At 45.6% G+C, this 22,394-nt stretch overlaps 1 protein-coding gene across 1 annotated transcript in view; it reads right to left on the bottom strand.

Moving 5' to 3' along the window:
* rnf24 (ring finger protein 24) overlaps window positions 1–7,077 on the bottom strand; it is a 159,651-nt gene extending 152,574 nt beyond the window's left edge. Inside the window, exon 1 of the mRNA XM_067982010.1 lies at window positions 6,586–7,077. The gene's annotated coding sequence lies outside the window, so the exon portion shown is untranslated. The remainder of the gene's footprint in view (window positions 1–6,585) is intronic.
* Window positions 7,078–22,394: the final 15,317 nt, after the last annotated feature.

Raw genomic sequence — 22,394 nt, 5'->3', positions numbered from 1 at the left:
AGAGAAGACCACAAGGTCAAAGCTTAAGAACAGTATATTTCAGAGCATAAGGCAACCAAATTGTACATTTCCCAGCAGATGCTAAACATACAAAGACCAGATTTCAGAGCGTACTGTAAATGTATGGTACATCTCAGAGTAAAGGTACATGTATAGTATATTTCAAAGCATGAACTAAATCTACAGTACATCTCCAAGCAGAAGGTAAATGGACGGTACATCTCTGAGAATAAGGTAAATATACAGCATATTTCAGAGCACAACGTACACGTATGGTATATCTCAGAGTACAAGGTAAACATATGATATATACATCTCAGAGTACATGGTAAACCATATAATATATACATCTCAGAGTACATGGTAAACCATATGATATATCTCAGTGTACAAGGTAAACATGTGGATATATCTCAGCGTACAAGGTATATGGTATATCTCACAGAGTACAAGGTGAACGTATGATATAGCTCAGAGTACAAGGATGAATGTATGGCATATCTCACAGAGTATAAGGTAAACGAATGGTACATCCAGAACACAAAATAACCGACTCCATCACACAAACAGCAGAACTGCTGCTTCTCTTGCCATGTAACTCATCAGGTGTTGCCAAGCAACATTGTGGTTTTGATCTCTATAATGCTACCATTCAATATGGTTGGGGTGGGAAGGGCAGCTGGTATCTCCACCAGTCCCTCCACAGTCATTTTAACCTCAAACCCTTTTTCCTGTGATAATTAGCAATCCATCCTGATATCCTCTTTGCTGCATGCTCAATGCTTCATCACACCCACTAGCCTTTGTCCCACCTGTTTCCCAGCTTTGGGAATGGTCATGTTACTGGATCAGTAATCCAGAGGCTCGGTCTAATAATCCAATAGAATGTGAGCTCAAATCCCATGGCAGTTTGAGAATCTGAATTCAGTTTTAATAAAAAGCTGGTAAGAGCAAAAGTGACCACGAAGCTGTCGGATTGTCGCAAAACCCCAACTGGTTCATTAATGTCCTTTAGGGAAGGAAACCTGCCGTCCTTACCCGGTCTGGCGTTCATGTGACTCCAGTCCCATACCTACTGCCTGCTGAAGTGGCCTAGCAAACCACTAGTCCAGTAACACAACCGCTATATTACTGTACCCTTTCGATTAGAGTAAGACACTGTGTCAGTGTTCCAGGAGGAGGGGAAATGGAGCCTGGATCCCTGCTGATTGTAATATTAACTGTAACATTCTTGACAATAGTCTCATTCCTGCTGCTTCCAAACTGCAGGGAAAATAAAGGTAGCAACTGATGGCTCGAAGTCAGAGTCAGAAGTTTACAAGATTAACCCTGTCAACGAATCTTGCCTTTACTTTTGGCATCAAGAAAGCCCAAAAAGAAATTATTTTTCTAAGATGAAATCTGTAGACACACAGAAAGCAAAGATAATAAAATGTCAACATCCCTGTTTGTAGAACAAACGGAAACTTGTTAATCTTGTGATACCGTTTCTGGTCTTGGTGCAGATTCCATTCTGCAGTCCTCCAAGTTAAGAGTTGCAGAGTCCGGAGAAGGAAAAGGTAGCTCATCCCATCAAGCCCACACCATCCACAGTCAGATATCTAACCAGGTATTGGGGAGAGGGGGGGTGGTGATCATCCGGGACAAGTCCATGATTTGGAGCAGTGGAAGAGGGAGACATAACCCATGCCAAAAGAATTAATGGGGGGGGGAGGGGGGAGGAGAGGGCAAGACTCGCTATTCACCCTCAATGGTCGCACCTTAGTCCGGTATCCCCACCAGCCCCCCGTGCACCCATTCTTACCTTAAACCCATTTTCCTGTAATAATTAGCAATCCATCCTGATATCCTCTTTGCTGCATGTTCAATGTATTTCATTACACCCACCAGCCTTTGTTCCGCTCACTCCCCGGTTTTGGGTATGGTAGTGTAGTGGTTATGTTACTGGACTAGTAATCCTGAGGCTGGGAGTAATAATCCAGAGAACGTCACATACTGCGTGCGGTCAGTTGCAGTATGGAACAGGCATTAGGCCCCTGATTTGCATAGGCAATCCGACTAACGCCTATTTCAGGCAGGCACCCTGGATGGTTACAGGGCGGCCTAACCAATATGGCATGTAACGCACTTCCGGCATGGACTGATTGTGTACACACCATGTTGTAAATTGGATAGCCCGGTGGTGAAGGATAGAATACTACAGCCTGGTCTTCAGTTGCTTCCAAGCCTTTATTCACACAGCTCAACATTAAACCCCCTCCTATAAATGGATACAAGAGAGTCCCCAATTGATACCCAACCATTTGAACACAATTAACACTAATTGATATAAACCACATATATACAATTAACACACCACACGTCATATTGGACCCTTCAGCACCCATTTCTCGCCTGAGAAATGGGCACTCTGCCATCGAATTCCTCAGCCTAGATTCCTTCCCTTTATTGCCTGAAGAATGTCCAGCAGTGCTATTATCTCTATTAAACTCAATGCTCCTCAACAGACATTAATCCAGCTCCTTTTTAAAGGTGACAATCAGACAAAAAACTTTTTTTTTTCTAATCTCTAACCTTACTTATGGTTTATGAATTTTATACTTGGGTCCTCTAGTCCTACGCTCATTGTTCAATTTATGTAGTTATTATTTATACCAATCGTAGTTTTAGCGAGACATTATATTTATGCTACAGTTACATTTCTTCACAATGATTTATTTCTGGCGGTGAGCAGCATTGCTTCATTCTCCCTTTCCCCTTAGAATTTCACTGCAGTGTTGGATGAGGGGTTAAACCGAGACTTTGTCTGCCTTTTGCAGTGGTTTGGGTGAAGATAAATCTTCTCATGGCATTATTCAAAGAAGAGCAAGGAGTTCTCCCAGTGTCCTAATCAACACTCTTCCCTAAATCAATACCACCAAAAAGAGTTCTAGTCATTTCATTTACCACTTGTGGGATCCTGCTGTGTGTAATTTGGCTGCTGTGTTTGACTGCATAACACTACACTTATTTTGGGACTTCCCTTCAAGTATTTATCCAATTCCTTTTTGAAAGCAATGATTGAATCTGCTTCCACCACCCTTTCAGGCAGCGCATTCCAGATCATAAATACTCGCTGCATAAAAAAGTTTTTCCTCTGGTTCTTTGGTCGCCTTTGGTTCTTTTACCAATCACCTTAAATCTGTGTCCTCTGGTTCTCGACCCTTCTGCCAATGGGAACGGTTTCTCTTTATTTACTTTATCTAAATCCTTCATGATTTTGAACACTTCTATCAAATCTCCTCTTAACCTTCCCTGCTCTAAGAAGAACAACCCCAGCTTCTCCAGTCTATCCACGTAACTGAAGTCCCTCATCCCTGGAACCATTCTAGTAAATCTTTTCTGCACCCTCTCTAAGGCCTTCACATCTTTCCTGAAGTGCGGTGCCCAGAATTGGACACGATACTCCAGTTGTGGCCGAACCAATGTTTATAAAGGTTCAACGTAACTTCCTTGCTTTTGTACTCTATGCCTCTATTTATAAAGCCAAGGATCCCGTATGCTTTTTAAACCGCTTTCTCAACCTGCCCTGCCACCTTCAAAGATCTGTGTGCATTTACCCCCAGGTCTCTGTTCCTGCACCTCCTTTAGAATTGCACCTCTCTCCTGAAGATGCGTATTCATGCTGAGGAACGGTTCCACCCAAATGGCCATTCTTCATGTGTGAGTTTAGACAGTGAGTCAGCAGCAGGCTTATGGACCGTGGAGGGCGTCACATTCAAGCACAATCCACTTCTGACATCCATTTATTGTACGATTTTGTATAATTTATACATTATTAAATATCTTGTGTAGGATGCGCGCTGTCTGACTCTGGTTTGTATTTGACATTTCTGACATTTGAACAAGGCTGGTGACTTGGAATAAGCCTGCATAAAGTTCGGTGCACAGTTTTTCACAACAAGAGGAAATGATTAATCTTGGGCCATGTGCCCTCTGTGATGGCGGCACTTGTAAAAAGGCCCACTTTACGTGGGAGACAAGACCTGATCACGGGAAGTGCTGTCTAACCAATGAAAAGGAACATTACTTTAAAAGCCTCGATAGTAACAATCACATTACAATGGATGAGACCACTAAGTTGAGTACAGAGGAGGGAGGTCCATAGAAACCTACAGCTCCCCCCATCACAACATCTGCCTCTTGAATCATTCCAGAGTTTTTGTCTCTTATACCCTCCCTAGAAAATCATGCAGATGTTCATCACTGTTTGCATGAAGAAGTTCTGAACTTGCCTTTTACCAGCCTGCACCCAGGTATCTTGTCCTGCAATTGTGGTTAACATGAAACAGTGCTCACAGTTAACCTTTTTCTATTCCACTTAGTGTCATATATACATATATAAAGGTAGCCTCTCATTCGCCTCCTTTCACAAGGCTGGACTCCAGGTTCTTCTAACCTTTCCCCATAACTTGGTCCTCTTGACGGGAGGGATCAGAAACATTGTTGGGAGCCCGGTGCCCGAGGATCCATACCCCAGCAAGGAATCAATATCTTGAGAATAAGAAAGTTGGTGAGAAAATAAATATTGAATGTGTAAATTTAAAGAGAAAAAAGGTGCATTTATATAGCACCTTACTGCATTCTCAGGATATCCCAAAGCATTTCACAATCAATGGATTGTTTTTGAAGTGCAGTCACTGTTGTTACATAGGCAAATATGGCAACCAATTAGCATAAAGCAAGGTCCCACAAACAACAAATGAATGAATGACCAGCTTATTTGGTTTTGGTGGGTTGGTTGAGGGAGGAATATTGGCCAGGACACTGGGGAGAACTCCCCTGTTCTTCTTCAAATAGTGCCATGAGATCTTGTAGGTCCACCTGAGCAGGCAGATGGGGCCTCGGTTTAACGTTTCATCTGCAAAACGGCAGGTCCGACAGTGCAGCGCTCCCTCAGTACTGCACTAAAGTGCCAAGCGTGTGCTCAAATCCGTAGTGGGATTTGAAATCCATAACCTCCTTACTCAGAGGCATACGTCCCCAACTGAGCCAAGCACGATAGTGACAGCACTGGATCCACGATTGTCCTAGAGATAGGCAACTAAAAAACCAAAAAACACACTATAAGAAACAAGTTTCACCAGTGCTGTAAACATCATCTGCTGGAGTATGTGACTTTACCCAGTGACTAAAAGGACAAACATTTTTTCTCACAGCAGTCAGTCCAACACTTTGCTGTTCTTATGGTTCAATTATACTATCAGTTGCTGCTGGACTGGGCGCCACACGGAGTTATAGCCGAGCTGCGAGAAGTGCTCCGTCGGATCTGCCACTTAAAGGCCTCTCGCACTCTCAAAACGATTTCAAATGTGCGCCCGACTGTGAGCACCCGGGACTCTGAGGGAGTCCGTTTCACAGCCTGCCCAATGTAAATAAGGCGCTGGCAGCCTCAAGCCGCTGAAAAAAACTCACCACCCTCATTGTTACATAAGAGTATCGCCTCGGTGATTGTTTCTAAATACTTCCTCCTTCGTCAGGTGAACGATGTGGATTTCATTTTCACATCGTTCACCTGACGAAGGAGGAAGCCTCCGAAAGCTTGTGAATTTAAAATAAAATTGCTGGACTATAACTTGGTGTTGTAAAATTGTTTACAATTGTCAACCCCAGTCCATCACCGGCATCTCCACATCATACTTAAAGAAACACACGGAACCTCCCAGCCCCACACGCACCCCCCCGAAAAACGATTCTACACCCTGCATAACTTAATAGCTGATTTTGTAAAGCGTGGACTGTGGTCTGGAAACTGTTTAGGCTAGATTGGATGGGGGAGGGGAGGTTAACAGAGGTTGCAATGGGAATCTACAGCAATGCTTTTAGACCAGGAGCCATTGGCTGCAAACAGATTGATTTGTTCAGGGGCGCACCCCTCCTCTATGAATGGGCTGGAGTGTCTCCGCTCCGTACAATCTGCTCTCTTTATAATCCTTTTTTAAAAAAAAATCCCACTCCATGCAAGACATTGCTTTATTTATTTCTCTTGGATTTCCACGTGTCTGCAGGTATAAGTCCAAGTACAGAGAAGAACAGTTTACAGAATATTCCACACGCCCACCTTTTTTTGTGCACTAAATGGAAAATAACCAGCACTCCACATCGCCTTGCTCGTAAGACTATCCCATTTGTCGCTCTCAGGCTGGACTGAAGGGGGTTTTGCAGCATGAACGCAGATTTACACCATTTCATTGTCTCCTCTTTGCAAAAGTTTTCGCGGAAACAGATGTATTTGAATATTAAAGTATCCACATTTTAAATCAGAAATATTTCAAAGGGAGAATTAAAAATTTGGTTTTAAAAAGATATAATTATTCACAATTATTTTTTTAAAATGAATACATATCACCAGAGTAATTCTGCATGGGGGATTTTTGTCCCCTGTATATCTACATGGCTTTTTTTCCTTACATTTACAGAATGAAATAATCACGAACCGAGAGAGAAAAAAAATCAAAATAGCTCAATAATTATTTTCTTCTATTTCACCGTCATTAACTATATTAATATAAAATAATATTTGTTTTAAAAAAACTGCAAACTCACCAAAATCTGGCAACTCGTCTGTATCCTCAAAGCAAATAAATCGTGGTTTATTTTTGCTTAAATATAAATGTGCTTTTTGATATACAGTATATAGAGCGTTGCACGGGTCCCCAGGTCTGGGATTGACAGCGGCGCCAGCGAGCGAGGAGAGCGAGTCAGCCCAGTCCCACTAATTGACAGGGTCAGTTTCAGAACACACGGATCGCCAGAGAGGAAGCTGGCTGACTGTTGATCAAGCTTTCTTCTTTAGTTTATGAATTATGCACCTTTTTTTTTTAAAGTTGTGATTCTGGTGTTAAGGATGGGCTTCTTTTTTTTCCCCCTGTCTTTCAACTGATTAATATCTGTACATGGTTGGTTAAAAGGAGTTGCTTTTTTTTTTGAAGGGGGTGGGAAAACCTGCTGCTCCCTTCGGTCCTGATGAAGACTTTCATGCACGTACTACACGGACTGGCAGCGCTGTGCTCTGCTCTGAGCTGAGGCTGGAGGAACCAGCGTCAGCAAATAGGAATGTACTGTGTGGCTGATGGAAGAAAGCGAGAGAAAAAAAAAATGTACTGCCCATTTATAGGTTCACGTTCCCTCACACCCTGAAACGGAATACGTCTTCTGTGTGCAAGCTTTGAGATGGGATTTTGTGAATAGATTTGCTAATTTATTAAAGATGCATCCCTACATTTGGCCTACTGTAGACTCGCTTCGGACCAGTACATCAGTGGGTTTCAGACTTTTCCGTGTTGGGGGCCCCCTGCAAGCGTTGCCACACTACCGAAGGCCACCTGAGAAGATTTTGCATCTCTTTTATTCCCCCCCCCCACCAACACCAAAGACAGTGTCAGCCATCCAAACCAAGACAATGCTGTCACCAGCTTCCTGCGGCTGAAATAATTTTGGGCCAGATTTTGCTGTCATAATAACGGTGGGGCTGATGGCGCTCGCTGTTATTTATGAGTAACTGGTACAGCAACTTCAGGCGAGAGGCGGATGTGTGATTAAATGCCAATATCCAGAAGTTGCTGTCCGAGTTGCGCTGCTCCACTGTTAGCTTCGTGAAAACGGCCTCTCGCTGTCTGCCTCACCATTGACCTGCATTGAATGTCATGAAGTTGCTGTATTTGCGCGGTAGATATGAACTAAACTCGCCGCAGGTATTTAGGGCTAGTAATTACAATGTAAGTACCCTTTTAACGACATGATCATTCTTAATGACTTCTAATCAACTTCTCTGGCACCAAAAATTAGCTATTATAAGTGTGGAGTCTCATTCCTTCAGGTTGTGAATTGTTGGAGATTTAAAATTTTTAGAGTTTTTTTTCTTACTTTTCCTTTCTGGCTCTTTTTTTCTCTCCCTCTTAAAACAATCTTTTTCCCCTCTCTTTATTTCTCTTTCTGTACCTGATTTGACATTGAATTCACCCACTCTAATTCACCCTACTTCTCAGTCCTTCCTCTGCTTATTTCCCAATCTGTCAATCTCATTAGTTAAGGAGATACCCAGTCGCTTGCCCTGGTCACTCAGGTCCCAGATGCCCTGTTTCTCTCGCTGGGCTGTTACCAGTTTGCACTTTCAGCAACTTACAGGGCAAAAAGGTTTTGAGCTGAAGGGTGCAAGGGGCAAGTCTAACTAATGGCAGACGCTGTTAGATGCCCTGCTACAGCAAAATCACGGCCAATGTCCCAGAATTAGCTGGGAAAATAACGGTGAGTTTAATGCGCGCACCGTTATTAGGGTATAAATAACCCAGCAATTTGTGGCAAGGAAAAGATACGCCATGAGTTGCAAATGGCCACAAGTTGCGAAAATGGCAGCTCGCCCTCAACTGCCCCGTTTGTTTCAAGAAATTGCTGTAATTACACTGTTAAAATGAATTAAACTCTCCGCAGAAAGTTAGGGATGGTTCTTAACGACATAAGGACTCTTTTAATGCGGGAATTTTATTTTCCCGCAATGCCATTCAACCTCTCCAGCTCAGAGAGGGAGCAATTGAAACTGTGGAGTCTCATTCCTGCAGGTAGTAAATTGTTCCTAGAAGTTCATAAAATTTAAAATTTTAAAAATATTTCCTTACTTTTCCTTTTTGCCTCTTTTTTCTCTCTCTTTTAATCCAATCTGTCCCTCTCTTTATTTCTCTTTCTGTACTTGAATTGACTCTAAATCACCCTATTTCCTTCTCCGTCATTCCTCTGTTTCTTTATCTTTAAATCTCATTGGTTAAGGAGATAGACTGTTGGTCTCACCATTCACCAATGTCCTAGATGCCCTGTTGCCATTGTGCCGTTATCAGCTCGCACTTTCAGCAATTTGCGACGCAAAGATTTTTCAAACTGGAAGGTGAGGAAAACAGTCTAACAAACGGGGCACACATCTAACAAGCGAGATGCCCAGGTCCGGCAAAATCTGGACCAATGTGTTGGTTAGTCAACAAATACAGCAAATGAATGGGGACAGGCATCTGATCAGCTCAAGGAACCAGGGACCCTGTTTCAGGGTGTGAGGGAACGTGAACCTATAAATGCGTGTACTTTTTTTTTCTCTCTCTCCCACACCCAGCTTGAAAACCTATCCAGGACACTGGGCCCATTGCTCGTTTGTTTCACCACAAATATAACAGATTCCCCTTTCTCAAAGTGAGTAAAGCTGTCACCCTTGGCTCAGTGGGTAGCACTCATGCCTCTGAGTCAGAAGGTTGTAGGGGTTAAGTCCCACCCCTGAGACTTGAACACATAATCTGAGCTGACACTTGTGCAGTATTGAGGGAATGCTGCACTGTTGGAGGTGCTGTCTTTCGGCTGAGACATTAAACTGAGGCTCTCTCAGGTGGACCCAAACTGATCCCATGGCACTTCTTGAAGGGGAGCTGTCACTGGTGTCCTGGCCAACTTTTATCCCTCAAAGCACCTGGATTAGTGAAGAGAAAAAAAATGAATATAGACTGGGATAATAAAAATAATATATGGGGCAAAGAGGGGGAGGAATTTTTGAAATGTGTTCAGGATAACTTTCTTAACCAGTACATTTCCGGTCCAACGAGGAAGGAGGCATTGCTGAACTTGGTTCTAGGGAATGAGGTGGGCCAAGTGGAGCAAGTGTCAGTGGGGGAGCATTTAGGAAGCAGCGATCATAGGATCATAAGGTTTAGAATAGCTATGGAAAAGGACACAGACCAATCTAAAGTAAAAATACTCAATTGGAGGAGGGCCAATTTCAATGGGATGAGAACAGATCTGGCCCGGGTAAATTGGAAAACTGTAATTGAACAGTGGGCGACCTTTAAAGAGGAGATGATTCGGGTACAGTCTAGGCACATTCCCATAAGGGAGAAAGGTAGCACAAGGGCAATTAGGGATGGGCAATAAATGCCGGCCTTGCCAGCGACGCCCACATCCCATAAACGAATAAAAAAAAAACTAGAGCCAGAGCTCCCTGGATGACAAAAGAGGTAGAGAGTAAAATGAAACGGAAAAAAGGGGCGTATGACAGATGTCAGGTTGATAACACAAATGAGAACCAGGCAGAATATAGAAAGTTCAGAGGGGAAGTGAAAAAGAAAATAAGAGGGGCAAGGAGAGAATATGAGAATAGACTGGTGGCCAACACAAAAGGGAATCCAAAAGTCTTCTATAGGCCTGTAAACAGTAAACGGGTAGTAAAAGGTGGGGTGGGGCCGATTAGGAACCATAAAGGAGATCTACTCATGGAGGCGGAGGGCATGGCCAAGGTACTAAATAAGTACTTTGCATCTGTCTTTATCAAGGAAGAAGATGCTGCCAGATTCTCAGTAAAAGAAGAAATAGTTGAGATACTGGATGGGCTAAAAATTGATAAAGAAGAGGTACTTGAAAGGCTAGCTGTACTTAAAGTAGATAAGTCACCCCGTCTGGATGGGATGCATCCTAGGTTGCTGAGGGAAGTAAGGGTGGAAATTGCAGAGGTACTGGCCATAATCTTCCAAACATCCATAGATACGGGTTGGTGCCAGAGGACTGGAGAATTGCAAATGTTACACCCTTGTTCAAAAAAGGATGTAAGGATAAACCATAGGCCAGTCAGTTTAACCTCAGTGGTGGGGAAACTTTTAGAAACAATAATCCGGGACAGAATTAACAGTCAATTGGACGAGGGTGGATTGATTAGGGAAAGCCAGCATGGATTTGTTAAAGGCAAATCGTGTTTAACTAACCTGATAGAGTTTTTTGATGAGGTAACAGAGAGGGTAGATGAGGGCAATGCAATTGATGTGGTGTATATCGACTTTCAGAAGATAAAGTGCCGCACAGTAGGCTTGTCATCAAGATTGCAGCCCATGGATTGAAGGGGGCAGTAGCAACATGGAATTGGTTAAGGGACAGGAAACAGAGACTAGTGGTGAACGGTTGTTTTTCGGACTGGAGGGAGGTGTATAGTGGTGTTCCCCAGGGGTCAGTGCTGGGACTATATTAATGACTTGTTCTTGGGTGTACAGGGCACAATTTCAAAATTTGCAGCTGACACAAAACTTGGAAGGGTAGTAAACAATAAGGAGAATAGTGATCGACTTCAAGAGGATATAGACAGGCTGATGGCATGGGCGGACATTTGGCAGATGAAATTTAATGCAGAAAAATGTGAAGTGATACATTTTGGTAGGAAGAACAAGGAGAGGCAATATAAACTGGAGGGCACAACTCTAAAAGGAGTACAGGAGCAGAGAGATCTGGGGGTATATGTGCACAAATCATTAAAGGTGGCAGGGCAGGTTGAGAAAGTGTTTAAAAAATAATACTGAGCTTTATAAATAGAGGCATAGAGTACAAAAGTATGGAAGTCATGGTGAACCTTTATAAAACACTGGCTCGGTCACAACTAGATTATTGTGTCCAGTCCTGGGCACCGCACTTTAGGAAAGATGTGAAGTCCTTAGGGAGGGTGCAGAAGAATTTACTAGAATGATTCCAGGGATGAGGGGCTTTACGTGGATAGACTGGGGAAGCTGGGGTTGTTCTCCTTGGAACAGAGAAGGTTGTGAGGAGATTTGGTAGAGGTATTCAAAATCATGAAGGGTCTAGACAGAATAGATAGAGAGAAACTGTTCCCATTGGCAGAAGGGTCAAGAACCAAAGGACACGGATATAAGGTGATTGGCAAAAGAACCAAAGGTGACATGAGGAAAAACGTTTTTACACAGCGAGTGGTTATGATCTGGAATGCAGTGCCCGAGGGCGTGGTGGAGGCAGATTCAATCAGAGCCTTCAAAAGGGAATTGGATAAGTATTCGAAAGGAAAAAAATTACAGGGCCACGGGGAAAGGGCAGAGGAGTGGGACTAGCTGGATTGCTCTTGCATAGAGCCGGCGCGGACTCAATGGGCCGAATGGCCTCCTTCCGTACTGTAACCTTTCTATGATTCTATGATTCTGTGGGGGAAAAAATTGGATAAGGGCTGTTTTTGGGCGTAGGTAGCGTGATGTGCTATTACCCCGTGCCCAATGACCCCTGTGCAGGCAGGACGCAAGTTTCAGCTGGACTGAGGACTCACCTGCAATCAGTGTTCCATTCTGGTCCTTGCATGTGGAATCAATGCAATGCACTACACAGCCTCTCTGACATCTGGACGCCATTTTGGTGTAGGAATTAGGGCATGCGCCAACACCAAATGCTGGAAGCATGTAAAATTGGGAGAAAATGCGTGCAATCAGTGTGCAACGCTGATTTAAAGCGATAGACACCATTTTGGACCTTAACGCTCGACTCAGCACACAATCTTAAACCCAACCATCTGAACGTGTCTTAGAGTGCCTGAAGGACCCCCCCCACCAGCGCTATTTAAAGGGGCCATGCAGGTGTTGCAGGTTAGTTGCTGGATTATTGCTTCTGGCTGCTGGTGGAGTAGGAAGTGTTTTTTGAAGCTCTCTAGTCTTACTGAGAGTTCCTACAGTATATTTGAGAGTCGTTTGGCAGGTACTGCCTTACGGGTTAGAAGGTTAAAATCCTGGTTGAACAACATTCCTGCCAACCATGGGCGGGCTGCTAGGGCTCCCGCTGGGCATTAAGCATGACTGGGAGTATGCAGAGAGGCCACGCATAGCAGGTCAAACTGCGAGGAGACGGAGGACGAGTAGGCGCAGGGCACTCAGCAGGAGGCCCTACCCAATAAGGGCCTTCCGGGACCAATTCTCTCACCTCAACATAACCGAGGAGGATTGCGTCCAACGCCTGAGGTTCACCAAGGAAGCCGTGACCGAGATCTGTCAACTGGTGCAGCCATAACTGCAGCCTCAGAGCAGGGCAAGGACAGCATTGCCTGTGGCTGTGATGATCATCGTTGCGCTGAATTTCTGCGGCTCAGGAGTATTTCAGACCTCTGCTGGTGACATGTGCAACATCTCGCAGTATGCAGGGTGCTGCTGCATAAGGGAGGTCACAGATACACTGTACCACATGAGGAACAGGTTCATCACCTTTCCTTTCCACAGAGACAAGCAGAACGAGCGAGCACGGGGGTTATATCAACTCTACCGTCTTCGTCAACCGAAAGGGCTTCCACTCCCTCAACGTGCAGCTGGTGTGCGACCACACATATCAGAACTTGGAGGTTGATGCCCGCTACCCTGGGAGCAGTCACGACACCTTCGTCATGCACCATTCCAACGTGCCAGCTATCTCTCATCCGACTCGGCAAGTCAAAAGCTGGCTACTGGGCGACAAGGGCTATCCCCTCACGACGTGGCTCATGACACTGGTCGGGAACCCACACACACGTGCACAGCAGGCCTATAATGAGAGCCATACAGTCACACGCAACATCATGGAGCACACCATAGGCCTCCTCAAACAATGCTTCCGCTGCCTGGACTGGTCTGGAGGAGCCCTGCAGTACTCCCCTGAGCAGGTGGCCAGATTCGTGGTGGTCCGCTGCATGCTGCACAACCTCGCCATCATGAGGGAACAGCCCTTGCCGCCAATGATTGGAGAAGACCCTGAGCCAGAGGTGGAGGAGGAGGAGGCTGAGGAGGAAGAGGCTGAGGAGGAGGAGTAGGGAGTGGAGCTGGAAGAGGAAGTGGAGGAAGACGCAAGGGTGCAACACGAACCACACGCCTTGTCTGCAAGGGCTCTGCGTGCTCACCTGATCCGTGCCCACTATCAATAATGTGTCAACTACATCCCCCAACTCACCAACAGTCCTACACTCCCCACCTTTCCACTCCCACAAGACAATCAAATCGCCCTCCATCTGATTACACATTGGAGTCCCTCTCTGCTCATTGCATAAATAAAAAGCACCACCAAATGCAAAATCAAAGTCTCATTTATCAATGAATAAATGAAATTATGCAAACATATCAGAGCTATTCACCCTTGTGCATTCCCTTAGTGCCTGTTGTCCGTGTGCCTTTACCTATCCTAGTGCTCCTACGAGGTGCTTCCCCAGTGGCTGGAGCATGGGTGGTGGGAGGCTGCTTGCCTTCAATGGAGGAGCGTGCAGATGGCCTTGGAGGACGACCTCGAGCAGCTCTGGGCCGGGAGGGCCCGGCTTCAGACTGCACCATCTCAGCATGGGCTGCAGCAGTCTGGTCTGGCTGGCCGATAGGCAACAACAGGGGCACTGGCGGAGTGGCAGGGGTGGGAGCAGGTCCGACTGCCATGGCGCCACTCCCACTCTCCCGGGGCGGCGCCTCAGCAATCCTGGTGATTAGCTGGAGAACGGATTGCTGGAGTGCTGTGACGCCCTGGAAGCCTCATTCCACAGTGGTCCCCAGAGCCACGATAGCAGCAGTCTGAGCTGCAAATGCAGCAGTTAGACCTTGAATGGCAGATATTTGTGCTGCAGTGGAAGCTGTGACATCAGTCAGCAGATGTTGCATTTTTGGCAGGTAACAAACGTGCAAGTTCCAAAAGACATTCAGTACTCAAAAGGGTTAATCTTCACCGTTTCATTTCAGTGATGTGTGCCAGTGGCAAAATACTTGCTTTGGGTGTTTTTTTTTATTGCAGTTCAATGCTGTTGCAACTAGTTTACAGGTGTGCTGAAGGAGGTGACCACCTGTTCCATGTGGGAAATGATGGGCTCCAAGCTCTGCACAAAGCCCTGTGCCAAGTTGGAGCTGGACTCCTCGATGTCTCTTCTCATTGTGCGCAGGCTTTCTGGCAGGCTTTCCAGTGCCCCAAGTGGTGTATGTCCATCAGCCGTCTTCTGTAGCCTGGCCCATCGAAGTCCTCATCTGACTCCTCTGCAGCAGAACTAGTGAGTGACCTCGCCCTCCGGCGAGCTGGCACCTGTGGTATCCATTCCCCTCGCCCCGGCTCCTGCACACTTGTGCTCGGTGTCTCACCACGTGCAGATCCCTCCTCTAACCTAACCTCTAAAGGACGCGCAGTGTCAGTCTCTGAGCTGGTGGAAGCGAGTGTCAGATCGAGTGACGGTGTGGCTTCAGTGTCCCCCTCCTCCTCCTCCTGCTCCTCGGACGGTGCCACCACGTGTTCTTGGGTATCTGCAATGACAAAGGGAAACAGGTTGAGTTGTGGAGTGAGGAGAGGAGCAAGTAAGACGTGCGTGCTGACGGCATGTGCAACACGTGAGCCAGAAAAGATTATGGGAGGAGGAAGATGTGGAAAAGGAGAAGGAGCATTAGATACGCAGAGACCCTCTTCATCGGGACCGCCAGCAGTTTGTCATGGCTGCAGTGACGGCCCGCCCAATGATGCGAAGCACTGTCTCCTTTAGGGGGGTGAGGATGTGTAAACATCCCCGTCCACCCTCAGGTCTCTCCTGCTGCCGGCTGTTATGTGCCACCTTCTCCTGCAAGACAGAGGACAGTGTGTCAGTGAGTATCCTACAAAGTGTGTGAGTGATGTGCCTGTCGTGGTTGAATAGCTGCCAGTTTGTGTAACTTGTGAGTGGTGGTTGTGTGGCCTGCAAGTGTGGTACTATGTGTGGGTGAGATGCAGTATGCCGAGTGCAGCATTGTGTATGGATGGGCAGTGTTTGTTGGTGGGTGGGTGACGGGGGGTGTGATGCATGGAGCAATGGCGCAGTTGGTTGCATGTACCACTTGACACTTGCATTCACTCACCTTGACCACTCGTGTCAAATCATTGAACTTCTTTCGGCACTGCACCCACTTGTGTGGTGCAATGCTCCTGGCGTTCCTTCCTGCGCCACAGCCTGCCAAATGCCTGTGGAGCTGGAGTCTGGAGGGTCTCCAGGCAGCCTGCAGGTATATTTTGGCCCACCTTTCATCCACCCCTTCTACCAGGGCCTCCAGAGCGTCATCGGAGATGGGTGGAGCCCTCTCACGTGCCGGTCCTGCTATCCTCGTGGCCATTTTTCCCTTCTCCAAGTAAGCTGTGTACCTGCCATTAGAAATGTGCACCTGCACCTTTAAGAGGTGCGGCTGCTGATGATGTGCGCTGTGCACGCCCTGTTTCCAACTTCCTCATTCTCCGTGCAGCCTCTCAGCAGCACGGGTAGCACTGGCTGCATGGAGATATCATAGTAAGTAGCAGGCAGCACAAAGTTCACCCGCCCGAAAACGGCCCTTATCAAATTTTTCCCCTAATATTGCTTAATCTCTTAAAGGTAGCTGGTACCTGTTATTTGCTGAAAATAACAGTCTATTGTCTGCACAGAGTCTGAACGGATATCAGACATTGCACACGTTAAACACAGATGCAGGTGCCATCCCTATGTTTACACACTGATGAGTTATGTTAAAACATTGAATAAAGATTGCGCACTACTAAATCCCACATCCTCCAATCTGCACGACAGACCTCACCAATCTGCCGATCTGAGTTTGTACCAGGCCTGCGAGAACGCGTGCACCAAGGTTCTCTGCTGATGCACTAGAGACCTTGGTGCAAGAGGTGGACAGAAGGAGGACATCCTATATCCGCATGGGGGTGGGGGGGGTCAAGAAGCATATATCCAAAAGGCAGTGGGAGGCAGTGGGGGACGAAGTCAATGCCAGACGCACGCATCATGAACATGGATGCAGTGCAGGAAGAAGTTCAATGCTTTGACATGAGTGGTCAAGATGAGTGAGGTCAACTGTCAAGTGACGTCTCCTAACAACTGCACCACACACTACACCCCCCATCACCCACATACCAACAAACTCTTTCCATCAGTACTCAACTCTTCCAATCAGATGCTTCCTCTCACCCTTACACATTACCACTGCTTCAAGCCGCTCACCCACAACTCACAGGCCACACACACTAGCTATTCAACCATGACAGGCACATCACCCAGACACATGTCCCACTTTCTTGCAGGAAAAGGTGGCAGCAAGTGGCAGTGGCATTTAGCCCCTTAAGCCTGTTCCACCATTCAATGAGATCATGCTGGACCTGTGACCTAACTTCATTTACCCGCCTTAGCCCCATATCCCTTAATACCCTTGGTTCACAGAAATCTATCAATCACAGATTTAACATTCACAAGTGAGCTAGCATCAACTGCCGTCTGCAGAAGAGCGTTCCAAATGTCTCCCACCCTTTGCGTGTAGAAGCATTTCCTAACTTCACTCCTGCATGTCCTGGCTCTAAATGTTAGGCTATGTCCCCGCGTCCTAGTATTCAAGTATAGGAGACCTCCGAAAACAATTACAAATGTCTAGGCAGCCAGAAGCAATAATCCAGCCACTAACCTGTAAATCCTGCAAGGTCCCTTTAAATAGAGCTGGTGGGGGGGTCCTCCATGCACTCTAAGGCATGTTCAGATGGTTCGGTTAAGACTGTGCGTTGAGTTGAGCATTGAGTCCCAAAATGGTGTCTATCACTTTAAATCAGCGTTGCACACTGATTAAAGCCATTTTCTCCCTACTTTATATGATTCCAACATTCGTTATCTGCGCTAACTCCTATATCAAGATGGCGTCCAGCGCACGTCACGCTGGAAACATGCATGCCATCCAAAACGCCATCTTGGATGTCGGAGAGACCATGTAGCGCCGAAACAGAGGGCGCTACACGGCCCAATTTAGCGCCCTGTGATTCAGAGTTTCTGCTCCTGATTGCTCTCTAGTGACTCCTGCTGGAAAGTCTGTGCGTCAGACAGAACTCTGATTCCTCTATGACCAGTTTCCTGCTGACGTTGGCTGTCTACGTTCACACATTTGGATGAGGTACCACCGGCTTCAGTGCCCCTGAGCAGAATGAGTCAGGAGAGGAGGAAAAATGTTAAATATGTGAAAGTAAAACTAGCATTTAGAAAGAACTTGCGTTTGTAGAACACCTTTCATGACTTCAGGACGCCTTACAGAAAATTAAGTACTTTTGAAGTGCAGTCACTGATGTAATATAGGAAACGCAGCAGCCAATTTGTGCACAGCAAGATCCCACAAACAGCAATGAGATCATGACCAGATAATTTATTATAGTGATATTGGTTGAGGGATAAATATTGTCCAGGACACCGGGGAGAACTCCCCAGCTCTTCCGAACTCCCCTTCTCTGATCGAATGGGCCAGGAATGGAATGGGAAGAGCCCGATTGCCATTTTATCCTGCCAGGTGGGAAGGATTAAAATCGGGCCTGTGGTTTCTACCTACATTGTTCCTTAACAACAATGTAAACAATACTCTCCGAGGCGGAAGTAGCCCTTTTCTTCTGACCAACAATGGGTCCGAGTGGCTCAAATCACCAGAGGAGGTGCAACTATCAGGAACAAAGCTGTGACTGTCCATTCGTAAAATCTGCTCAAGCTTCCCAATCGCGACTTTACAACTACCACGCACGCTAGACTGTTGCCATTTTCCTTGACTTCCGAGGGGCAATGCCATTTTAAAAGGCCTCACCTTTGCTGGGAACAACCGGCCATGTCCCCTAACTGGTCCCTTTATTGGAAATCCACATTTTAAAATAATATTCATTTTTAGGATGTGTGAGTCACTGACAAGGCTGGCATTTATTGCTCATCCCTAGTTACCCTGATTTTGATATAACTGTGTGACTTACTAGGCCACATCAGAGGGCAGTTAAGAGTCAATAATGTTGATATGGGACTGAAGTCACGTAGAGGCCAGACCGGGTAAGGACGGCAAGTTTCCTTCCCTAAAGGACATCAGTGAACCAGTTGGGGTTTTACAATTTTACTGATACCAGCTTTTTATTAAAATGAATTCAAATCCTCAAACAGTAATGGTGTGAAATGAACTCACAGTCTCTGGATTATTAGTCTAGGCCTCTGGTTTACCACTCCATCAATATCATCACTATAATAAAAACAGATTTGCAGCATCCGCAGTATTTTGCATTTGAACATAATCACTACACTATTGTATCCCTGTACAGGATGAGGTTGGAGGCAGACTGTTAAAGCAGTGGAAATGCAGTCAAACTAATTACCGTATCACGTTGTGTGGTTATTATCATAGTGTTTTACTTAGTATCCAGAAATTCACTTCAAAGAAGCCAGGTATAGGGGTTCCATTCTTTTTTATTTAAAGGAGCATGTCAGCACCATGGTAACGTGTGAGGCACACTTGTACACAGTGGAGGATGCCGTGCGGCCACTGAATGGAACTGATGCTGGAAATTAGCTATATGTAATCTTTGTTTTGAAGTGTTGCTGTCGCAGCCAGTGAGGAGGGACAGTGGTGAAATTTCCAACTCAATGTCCCAACGCGCGAGCAACGTGATTTGTGACATTGGGTCAGGGCTTGGAAAAGACGGAAGGATTTAAGCTTTGCCAAGTACGTGTTCTTTTTTTTCTGAGGAAGAGCAGTACCCCTTTAATCAAAACCAAATTGAAAATATATGGAAAGTGAATTGGAAAGGTTGGTACTGCAGTAACACATGCATCCTGCGGCCAGCTGGCAGTGGAGTTACATTACCGGCTGTTCCAGGACTAAGCCAACCTGAAACTCCCACAATACAACAACGTTTGCTGCTTAAATAATCAGCATGTTACTGTCAATTTAATTCAATAACTATTATTGTATGCTATCTATCTTAGTCCCTTTTATTTTCTGTAAGTTATACGCCCGTAGACCGTATGCTTGAATATTGGACAATTGCATCTCCGGCAATGACCCGGAGTACATGAATAGCTTGCTGAATCCTTCCCTCCTCCCCTCTCTATTAAAGTGTAAGCTGGAAACATATATCACCTCTGGCTACCAAACAGTATAAGGAATGGGCTGCTCTCAGGGCACAGGCCAGGCTGCTTGAACCTGAAAATGATGCCATGAAGCTCAGGTGGGCATATGCATGATTCCTGGCCCCACCTCCTCTGAGAATTCCTAGGCTTCATCTCGTCTATGTGCAAGATCTTGGAAAGAGATGTGAGGTGGGTTTGTAGAAAAATGGGGAGACTTTGTAGGGAGGAAGAGCTTATGAGTTTAAGCCTACACACCTTTTACTGAATATCCTTACAGAGGGATCAGACACAACTCTTTGTCAAAGAGGATAGCTTGGAAGGATATACCGGCCTTGGAGGGGGTGCAGAACAGATTCACCACAATGATACAGGGGCTAAAAGGGTTAAATTATGAGGACAGGTTGCATAGACTAGGCTTGTATTCCCTCGATTATAGAAGATTAAGGGGTGATATAATTAAGGTGTTTAAGGTGATTAAAGGATTTGATAGGGTAGATAGAGAGAAACTATTTCCTCTAGTGGGAGAGTCCAGAACAAGGGGGCATAACCTTAAAATTAAAGCTAGGCTGTTCAGGGGTGATGTCAGGAAGCACTTCTTCACACAAAGGGTAGTGGAAATCTGGAACTCTCTCCCCCAAAAAGCTGTTGAGGCTGAGGGTCAATTGAAAATTTCAAAACTGAGATTGATAGATTTTTGTTAGGCAAAGGGCATTAAAGGTTACGGATCCAAGGCGGGTAAATGGAGTTAAGATACAGATCAGCCATTGAATGGCGGAACAGGCTCGAGGAGTTGAATGGCCCACTCCTGCTCTTATGTTCCTATGTCAATGCCCGTCATACGAAGACTTGAATTAAAGGAAAGGAAGTTAGAGGACTTCCATTTATATAGCACCTTTCATGATCTGTGGATGTTCCAAATGATTTACAGCCAGTGAAGTACTTTTGCAATGTAGCGAAACGCGGAAGCCAATTTACACACAAGATCCCACAAACAGCAACATGATAATGACCAGGTAATCTGTTTTGGTGATGTTGGTTGAGGGATAAATATTGGCCAGGACACCAAGGAGAACTCCCCTGCTCTTCTTCAAATAGCACTGTGGGATCTTTTACAGAAACTTGGCGAAAAGAATAACCAGCCAGTGGCCTACCTTGTCCTTCCTGGTGGGGTCAGTGAACTTTTTCTGGTACTGCAGTCATGTGTGCTTCCAGAGTTGACTTGTTCCATCAATTCCTACTACTCTTTTCATCCTATGATCCTGGAGATCTTTCTCCTTGTGGCGGGGTACGCAGAATTACATAGAATTTACAGCACAGAAACAGGCTATTCGTCCCAACAGTGTTAATGCTCCACGCGAGCCTCCTCCTACCTTACTTCATCTCACCCTATTGGCATATCTTTCTATTCCTTTCTCCTTCATGTACTTACCTAGCTTCCCCTTAAATGCATCTATGCCATTCGCCCCAACCACTCCACTTGGCAGCGAGCTCCACATTCTCACTACTGTTTGAGTAAAAAAGTTTCAAGGTGTCAAGTTGGAGACATCTCTCAAAAGAAGGTACAGCACATTTCTCCTCAGAGAAACAATAAACAGAGGAAGGAACGTGAAAACCAACGAGAAGAGCAGAGAGGGGCAAAGTAAAACTTCAGGCAGCATTAGACAATTTCAGAGTTTTATAACATGTAGTAGCAGCTTTAATCTTTACAAACCTCCCAGCGACAAACACCCTGAGGACTGCACCAGCCTCTGGCATGTGGCTCCTCGTGCACCAACCCCCTTTAATGCACCTCTGTCTTTGATGCTCCAAAGTGCCTGAAATTCCTGTGCTGCTTTGCCCAGTAATGTGCCTCCACATGTGCCTGGTACCCAGCCAATTTGTTTAAATGTGAGCCCACAGGAAGATTGTGTGCAAAGTTCATTGCAGTGCACTCCATCCACATTGCCCTGGCCTGCCCAGGAAAACCCACCCAAATTTTATACAGTGACATGGTCACATAACTTCCTGTCATCAACAAATAGCACAGGATTCTGACCCAGCAACAATGAAGGAACGACGATATATGTCTGCGTCATGGTGACGTGTGATTTAGAGGGGAACTTGCAACATAAGAACATAAGAAATAGGAGCAGGAGTAGGCCATACCGCCCCTCGAGCCTGCTCCGCCATTCAATAAGATCATGGCTGATCTTTGACCCCAACTCCACTTTCCCGCCAGATCCCCATAACCCTTGCTTCCCTTAGTGTCCAAAAATCTATTGATCTCAATCTTGAATATACTCAATGACTGAGCATCCACAGCCGGCCGGGATAGAGAATTCCAAAGATTCGCAACTCTCTGAGTGAAGAAATTTTTCCTCATCTCAACCCCTTATCTTGAGACTATGACCCCTAGTTCTAGGCTCTCCAGCCAGGAGTAACAGGCTCTCAGCATTTACCCTGTCAAGCCCTTTAAGAATTTTATATGTTTCAATGAGATCACCTCTCATTCTTCTAAACTCAAAAGAATATAGGCCCATTTTACACAATCTCTCCTCATAGGACAACCCTCTCATCCCAGGAATCAATCTAGTGAACCTTCGTTGCACCACCTCCAAGGCAAGTATATCCTTCCTTAGGTAACAAGACCAAAATTGTACACAGTACTCCTGGTGTGATCTCACCAAAGCCCTGTACAATTTCAGCAAGACTTCCTTACTCTTGTACTCCAACTCACTTGCAATAAAGG

This window comes from Heptranchias perlo, chromosome 1 (genome assembly GCF_035084215.1).
Source record: "Heptranchias perlo isolate sHepPer1 chromosome 1, sHepPer1.hap1, whole genome shotgun sequence".
Classification (NCBI taxonomy): Eukaryota; Metazoa; Chordata; class Chondrichthyes; order Hexanchiformes; family Hexanchidae; genus Heptranchias; species Heptranchias perlo.
Note: the sequence above shows the minus strand (reverse complement) of the source record. Positions and strands in the feature narration are given on the sequence as shown.